The 7,906-nt window shown below is 45.4% G+C and overlaps 1 protein-coding gene across 1 annotated transcript in view; it reads right to left on the bottom strand.

The window, feature by feature from the left end:
• The window catches only part of LOC110389044 (nuclear factor interleukin-3-regulated protein), a 12,692-nt gene extending 12,323 nt beyond the window's left edge, over positions 1-369 (bottom strand). The window contains exon 1 of the mRNA XM_021378942.1: positions 87-369. The gene's annotated coding sequence lies outside the window, so the exon portion shown is untranslated. The remainder of the gene's footprint in view (positions 1-86) is intronic.

The following is a 7,906-nucleotide window of genomic DNA, read 5'->3' as shown; positions in this document are numbered from 1 at the left end:
GGGAAGGGAAGGGAAGGGAAGGGAAGGGAAGGGAAGGGAAAAGGAAAAGAACCCCTTGGTGCCTGGATCCCCTGGCCAGGACTCACCTCATGGGTCACTCAGATTCAGACTGCATTGGCTCCTGACCAACAGCACTGTGCAAGGCAAGGGGTGATGAGCTGCTCTTCTGCCTCAGAGCTTCCTTGCTGGTGAGAGCCCTGTCCTGACAAACATGTCAATGGGTCGATGAGAATCTTTTCTTCTCTTATCTTTTTTTTTTTTTATTTTTATTTTTTAACTTTTTTTTTGCATAATGAGGTCCCAGGAAAGCCAGAGTCATGCAGTCATTACGTAAGAGACTGTGGCAGGGCGGGCAGCACTACGAGAGTCAGGTGGCCCTGGCAGCACCGCTGCTTTCACTGTGCTTCCCGTTAGCATTTACACTCTGAACACTCATCAGCCCCAGTGGTGGCAGCGGAGGGGGTGGCCTTCCTGAGCCTGAAGTTGAAAAGACTGCCGTAGGGGTTGAGTCACTCAGAAAGCAGCGTGTCCAAGTGCCTTGTGCATGGGAGCTGAGGGAGGGGGCTGTGCTGGTGAGGGGCAGTGGTGGCAGAGCCCCCCTGGGAGATGGGAGGGGAAGGAAGGAGAGCAGAATCACCCTGAGCATGCAACAGATGTCAGGAGAAAGATCCCATGCCAGTAATCATAGAATCATAGAATGGCTCAGGTTGGGAGGGACCTTAAAGATCACCTACTTCCAAGCCCCTGCCATGGGCTGGGTTGCCATCCACCAGATCAGGCTGCTCAGGACCCCATCCAGCCAGATCTTGGGCACATCCAGGGATGGGGCACTCACATCCCTTCTAACCCCTACAATTCTGGGATTCTCTGGGCAGCCTGTTTCAGTGCCTCACCGCCCACTGAGTAAAAAAAATTCCCCCTAAGAGCTAACCTAACTCTCCTTCTTTTAGCTTAAAGCCATTCTCTCTTGTCCTATCGTGATCAGGCTGTGTAAAATGTCACTCCCCATCCTGCTTGTAAGCTCCCTTTAAGTACTGGAAAGCCCCAGGGAGGTCTCCCCAAAGCCTTATTTTCTCCAAGCTGAACACCCCCAGCACCCTTAGCCTTTCTCCAGCACTTTGATCATCTCTGTGGGGCTCCTCTGGACCCACTCCGACAGCCCCACATCCCTCCTGTGCTGGGGTCCCCAGACCTGGATGCACTAATCCAGACGGGGCCTCACAAGGGCACAGTAGAGGGGGACAGTCCCCTCCATGCCCACTGCCCCCCGTCTGTAGGTGCAGCCCAGGGGACTGTAGGCCATCCAGCTGTGAGTGCACACCACTGGCTCATGTCCTTTTCTTCCATCAGGACCTCCAAGACCTTCTCTGCAGGGCTTCTCTCAAGGAGTTCTTCTCCCAGTCCGTACTCTCATCAGGGATTGCCCCAAAGCCACACTCGGCCTTGCTGATCTTCTTTAGGTTCTCACGTCCCCACTTTCCAAGCCTGTCTAGGTCTCTCTGGATAGCATCCCTTCCTTCTGTTGTGTCAGCTGCACCACTCAGCTTGCTGCCATCAGCAAACTTGCTCGATCCCACTGTCTTGGGCTGCATATAAAATATGTAACATAGTTAATATGTAATATAGTTAATGTATATAAGTAATGAAACATCTTTTTAAAAATATTTCCTATTAAAACATTTTTTAAAGGCATCAAAAACAGAGATAGTAGGATATTTGACCTCACTTTTGTGAAATTGATGCATTAAAGTCTGGTTCAATGGAATTGGATGCAATTCATAGTGAGTTCCCTGCTTGTCAGAGATTTTTGGTCTGATTTTAATCTTCCTGTGCTTCATCCTTCAGTGTAGTTGTTCACAGAAGTATATGCTGTCAAAAAGTGATGGCCACAAATAAGGTGTGGCTGTGAAGCAAGGGATATTTTTCTGGCATGTCAGTGTTATCTCTCTATGGATTTAAATTCCTGATCACTACAGTGAGGGTATTCGCTGGCTGCAAATTTTATGGTGCTAATACTTCAGTGCTGGACGCTGCATCTGCTTTGGCAGTGCTGGGATCTCGTTATGCTTTTGCTTTCTGTTGTAACACAGTGATGACGTTCAGCTGATACAGCTGAGGTTCACTTGGCTATACAGGGTTACAGCTTGTCATGCATACCCCAGAGACAGGAAAAGAAGGACTTTGCTCTGCTGAGGCTCAGTGCAATCTGGAGAAGCCAATAATCACCTTTGCAGGCTGCTTTACCTGTTTGGAAACATGTCTATAGCCTGTGCCACCTGGTGGACACCAAAGATGAAATACCAAGATGTGCTGGGGTGAAATAAATGTCTGCTGAATGCGTCAGCACTGCCCTGGGACCCAGACATCAACTGTTTCAATCCACAGAGGTGGAGTGGAAGAGCAGTAAGGGCTGAACCACCCAACTCAAGGGGTACAAATGGGGCTGGGGATAAGTCAGCTTGTACAGAATCTCTTCTTTGCCATTTTAGTCATTGTGAATTAAAATGCTCAAAGTAACTGAGTGACTTAGACCTTAGTTTTCTGGGTAAAATATTTCAATGTTGCCCTGGATGTTTGGATGTGTCCTAATGGGAGGGAGTGAATCCCCCCCAGGACTGTGGGTCTGGGAAGAAGCTGAGCTGTAGAAGTCATTCTTCTCCCTCCTTGTTCCCAAAAGAAATCAGGGCACTATTGATGTCATTTAACTTCAGATATCTGGAAAAACAAGGTTTCCATGCAAACCTATCCTTGTAATCAGTGGAAAGAAGCAGGATTTTGTACAGTGTGAGTGAGCTGATCTATTTACCTTGAGAAGATAAAAACTCTTCTTAGGATCTTTCTCTGCATTAGGGTGAATGGTGACTGGTTGGGTGAGAGGTACAGTTCAGGTTCCTGCTGCAAGCCTAGAGCCAGGAGCACCAACGTAACTCCAGACTGCTCAACAGGCTGAACTACATCAATTATAACCATGCTTAGAGTATAATATTTTGCTTCATTTTTTCCACTGGGAAATAAACCCACGGGTTTTTTTTGTTGTTTTTTTTTTTTTTTTTTGCCTGTCAGGATAGAAGATGCTGAGAGCTGTGTTTTTTTTCCATGGAAATAGAAGATTCTGTCTTAAAGATCCGGAAATACTTATCTCCAGAAATTATGGTCCAACTGCAAGATGTTGGCGGTGGTGACTGATGAAAGGAGATACGAATAAAAAGCACTTTGAAGGAAATGCATCATGTGCAGTGGTTGGGCCATCACATCAGGTTGTAAGGGCGGGCAGCGTTCCTCCCGCTGAGTGCCCACAGGGATCGTTTTGGAGATTATTTCACCCCATGGCTCCTGTGTTGCCATCTGCTGTGCACTGTGAGTGTGAAAAGGGCTTTATGAAACATTCAAACCATTTTTCCACAGAAATACTGGTTTTCAACAAGTAGGATTTTTTCCACAACAAATACTGATTTTCAATTAAAATAGAATAGTCATGCTGTAAGTTTGGAAATCTCTCTTATTTCTTCTCTCCAGTGGTTTTCAACTTGGACAATCAAAACATTGCAGCCAAAAGATTCCCACATTGGTTTTCTTTGACATGTCAGTTTGAGATTGCCTCCAAAGGATGAGAAGAAAAACTGCTCAGAAAAGACAACTCCTTTTTCTGCTTATTGTTGTCGAAATCGTTGCCAGGAAGAGAAAATTTACAAACAGCTCTAAGTGTATTCGTGGGACTGCCAGACTTCTTGCTGCAAGGAAGATGCCCAGGGAAGTGGTGGAGTTGTTGTTCCTGGAGGTGTTTAAGGATAGGGTATGTGTGGTACTTAGGGACATGGTTTACTGGGCAGTACTGGTGGCGGGTGGATGGTTGGGCTGAATGATCTCAGAGGTCTTTTCCAACCTTAATGGTTCTATGATTCTCACTCTCCCTGGGGCCTTTTTCGTGGCTCTGAGACATGGATTTCCTCTCTGCTTCTCTTATTAACTCAAGATAAAGCTGAACGTACACGCATTGCTGTTACCAGAGTGGTGGAAAACCTGAAAAAGTCATATCAGGTATCACCTGTCCTAGTGAGGTGCTGTATCTGAACCTCATTTTCAAAACCTCGCCCATGTACCCACATGAGCAACCACAGAGAAATCCTTCTTTGCACTCAAAGGCTGTGGGCTTTTCTCCCTTTGGGCTTCTTCGTGCTCTTTGTGTGTGTGAACCCCAACACACAAATTGCTGTGCTCCACCACCACCATCATTCCAGCTTTACCTGTACAGACATTTTACTGATTTCAAGAGAAATGACTTGCATGCTGGTTGCAGAGCAGGAAAGGGAATAGAAATGCCTCATCAGTGTTTTTGGAGGATTGCTGCCTTCAGTGGTCATTCACCCCAGCTACTGAGAAGAATAGACCCTGTCTACAGCTCCTCACACTCTTCTGCCAATTACTACAAGGACGTAGTAATGAGACGTGACATATTTTAGCCAAAATGAAGTAGAAACCTTCATATAAGATCTGTTACTCACTGTCACATTAGGGAAAGAAACTCAGTGATAGACAGTGATTTGGATTTGGACTGCAAGAATTATAACGCTGAGCTGGCCTCTCATTGCAGTGATCTTGGAGGTATCTGGCACTTGGGGTGGATTTTGCTCCTATCACTGCAATTCTGCACAGATTTTGGCAGAACTTGTCCCTGGGAAGTAGTTGGCCTGAGGGGCTGGAAGGCTGCTCCACCCTGTCATGCCTGAGCCATTGTTTAAGAGTCGGGAGCAATTTCTGCAATTAAAACCCGCTGACATCTGTAGTGTCAGTGCTGTCACTCCAAGACCAGGGTTTGCCATTTCACTGCTAGACTGAGGGAATGATGCTGATCAAACTACTCGAGATGAGATGGAGCAGCACAAGAGGCAGATTATTAATCAGTTCATGAAGGTCCATAGAGAAAAAAGGGCTTTAAAGAATGGGAAGGGAAAGGGGAAGGGGAAGGGAAAGGGGAAGGGGAAGGGTAAGGGAAAGGAAGACAAATAGGTTTTCTCACAAAAAATAAGTCACGGGCACCAGGGAGAACACAAGAGTTCATGTTCACTGTAGTTAAGGTGAGTTTGAAGTGCTTAGGAGGCTTCCACGTTGAGTAGATAGTTTACAAATAAACAAATGTACAGCCTGTGTCATTGTGTGCATGCAAAGACCTGCACCTTGAATTTGTTTCTATACACGTACATACACAGAAACTTATCTAGATGTGCCCAGGCATAAATGTGCCTGATTATTTCTGCACCAAGACCACAGAGATGTTATTCTGCAGCTTGAAGGGTCAAAAACAAAGTGCAGAAAGAGAAAATGTAGGTAATTATTTGTCCTGACTGTAAGTCATATCATCCTTTGGAAATTGCTCACAGGGAACATTTACATCCTCCTTCCATGGACTCAATGGGAAGAATGATCTCCACAAATTCCCATCACTTAATTCCCTCATCATTTAAGCTCCACCTATGAAATCTATTTTCCTTTGCATGGGTCTTCTCAGCCTGCATCTGTGCTAAGGCATCCCCTGATCCCAGTGATGGAGCATGAACCATGGAAGCTGTGTCATTCTCCACTGATGTGAGCTCCCATTTCCATCTTGTCAAGCTGGCTTTCTCCATCCACATCCATGGCCTGCACTTGCTCTGCTGCCAGTATGCAGAGAAACAAGGTCAAAACCCACAAGGGCAAGAGTGACAAGGATGGGAGAGTGGGGTATACTAAAATCAAGGAAGATAATTGATATATAAATGGATGCTGAACTAGGTGAAATTCTGGCACAATCCAGTATCAATCTTCTTGTCTTTGGTTTTTAACCAGTGTACAGTCCATAGAATGCTTTTTCCATCCTCGTTTTGCTTTGTGTCAGTTGACACACAAACACACAAAACAGTGCTTTCTCCTTTTCCACTTATTGCAACGTATGGCTCATCTTCTATTAATCGTTGCAGGTTTTTTCTGTATCTTTTTATTTATTTTGTTAGCAATTTTGAATATCTAGTTATATGTTATATGAAAGTGGCTAGAGCAAGATATTATGTTTGGAGATTTCCTTATTTACTGCCACAAATACTTTTTTTTTGAAGGTGAGGTTTGCACAAGCACAAAAGAAAACCACTTTATCCTTCTTAGCATAGCATCCATGTGATTTCAACACCCGCAAAGAACAGGGACCAAAATATCCTTGTTTATGGAACCTCTACACAATGTATTTGTACACTCACTTGGACGTGGGTTAGTGAAATTTGTAACACAAGCAAACAATTGCACCGATGGAGGCATTAGACTTAAACCTGGCGTCAAAGTTGATACACGAAGACGACATACTTGGTCCTTTTAAGCCCTTGGTTAAGTCAGTTTGCCTATGAATCTTTCCTAGTCGAGCCTTAGGACCTGCCCTTGCTGTGGCTTCCCACGTATGGTCTTGCTGCGCTTCTTGCTTGCAAATAAAAACACTGCTTTCAGTAAGACTCACTGCAATAGAATGCGATATGTGCAAACTGCAAATGGCTGAGGCAGATTTACAAAGTATTAGGTTGTGTATTTCTGGAAAGCACTGCTCTGGGGAACAAAAAAGGCAGAAAGACAGCCAAAGAGACAGAGATAGATGGCCGCACGTTTTGCCATGCCTAGACAGGATTTCCTTTTCATTTTAGGTCCAGGGTTCTTGACTGCTTGTCATTCCAGCCTGTTTCCCAAAATGCACCGAATCATAGCCAAAATCAATTTCCGGTGCTTATTGAGGATGGCATGGTACATTGATACTGGGGAGGGAGCTGATTCTTGCCTGTCCGTTACACCACATCCCTATTTACACCGTGCCAAAGGATGTGGCAACTGCCACCTCTCTGACATGACCATGCCTTACACCCACACCACACTCATTTGCCCTGGGAGTAAATGAGTTGGAAGGAAATTTTCCTTCAGAAGACTTTTCCATCTGAAAATGCTGATTAGACTGAACCGAAATGTTCCGTGGAAAGGTTTCGATTCCGTCAAAGCTTTCAGTGGAAATAATCGAGCCTTGGCCAGGCACTCTGACGGGCAAGCCTGCCTTGCCTGCTGCCAGCTCACCCCTCTGCCTATGGATCATTGGCCTTTTGGCACTCTGGCTACAAGATTTCCCAGCCAACGGGCTTCTGGAGGCCAAGACATCAACTCGGTGTTGGCTCTTGCCATGCTCCCTGCGTGGGGCAGCTCTGTAACCACGCACTCCCTCACCTCTGGAGTTGGAATTTTCATTCTGAAAGTCTCTTTTGATTCCTGCCTTGTGATTTTTTTTTTTTTTTGCATTTTTTTATCCCACTGAAAATGATCATGTCTTATTTTGCCCTTCAGTTTGGACTTATTGCCATTTTATGCACCACAAAGTGGTGTCCATTCATTTCCATTGGTGAGATGACTTCCAGCACCAGGAGCAAGCTCTGAAAATACAGAAGCGGGGTTTCTTGCCCTTTTTACCCTTCCTGCTCACAACCTTGGCAGTCATACCTGTGACATTACATTAAAATCCCTCTGCAGCCGTGTGCCCACACCTACAAACATTAGGAAGAGCACAACCATGCTCTGATTGATGGGAGTGTCTGGGAGGACTCTCGAGTTGGTTTGCTGGAACAATGCATTGTTAATACCTAACGCAGACAACCTGCGTTCCTCTTGTCAATGAAGGACATCTATTTTTCATCTACTTTTTCAGCTTGCCTCCTTTTTTCTTCACGTGCAATGGGTTGATAGTAACAGACTGCAGTAACACTTGGCTGCTTCTGGTCTGCTGTGTACTGATGCATGTGATGGCACTCTGCGCTTGGGGCATCATGGCTTGTTCAGCTTCTTTGCCATCTATGTAAGTCATGTAGCTGTCATGATGCTGAACGAAATGAAAATGCCTAGATAGCTGAAAGAG

The sequence above is a fragment of the Numida meleagris genome, chromosome 27 (genome assembly GCF_002078875.1).
Source record: "Numida meleagris isolate 19003 breed g44 Domestic line chromosome 27, NumMel1.0, whole genome shotgun sequence".
In the NCBI taxonomy this organism is placed as follows: Eukaryota; Metazoa; Chordata; class Aves; order Galliformes; family Numididae; genus Numida; species Numida meleagris.
This window is presented reverse-complemented; position numbering and strand designations above follow the sequence as displayed.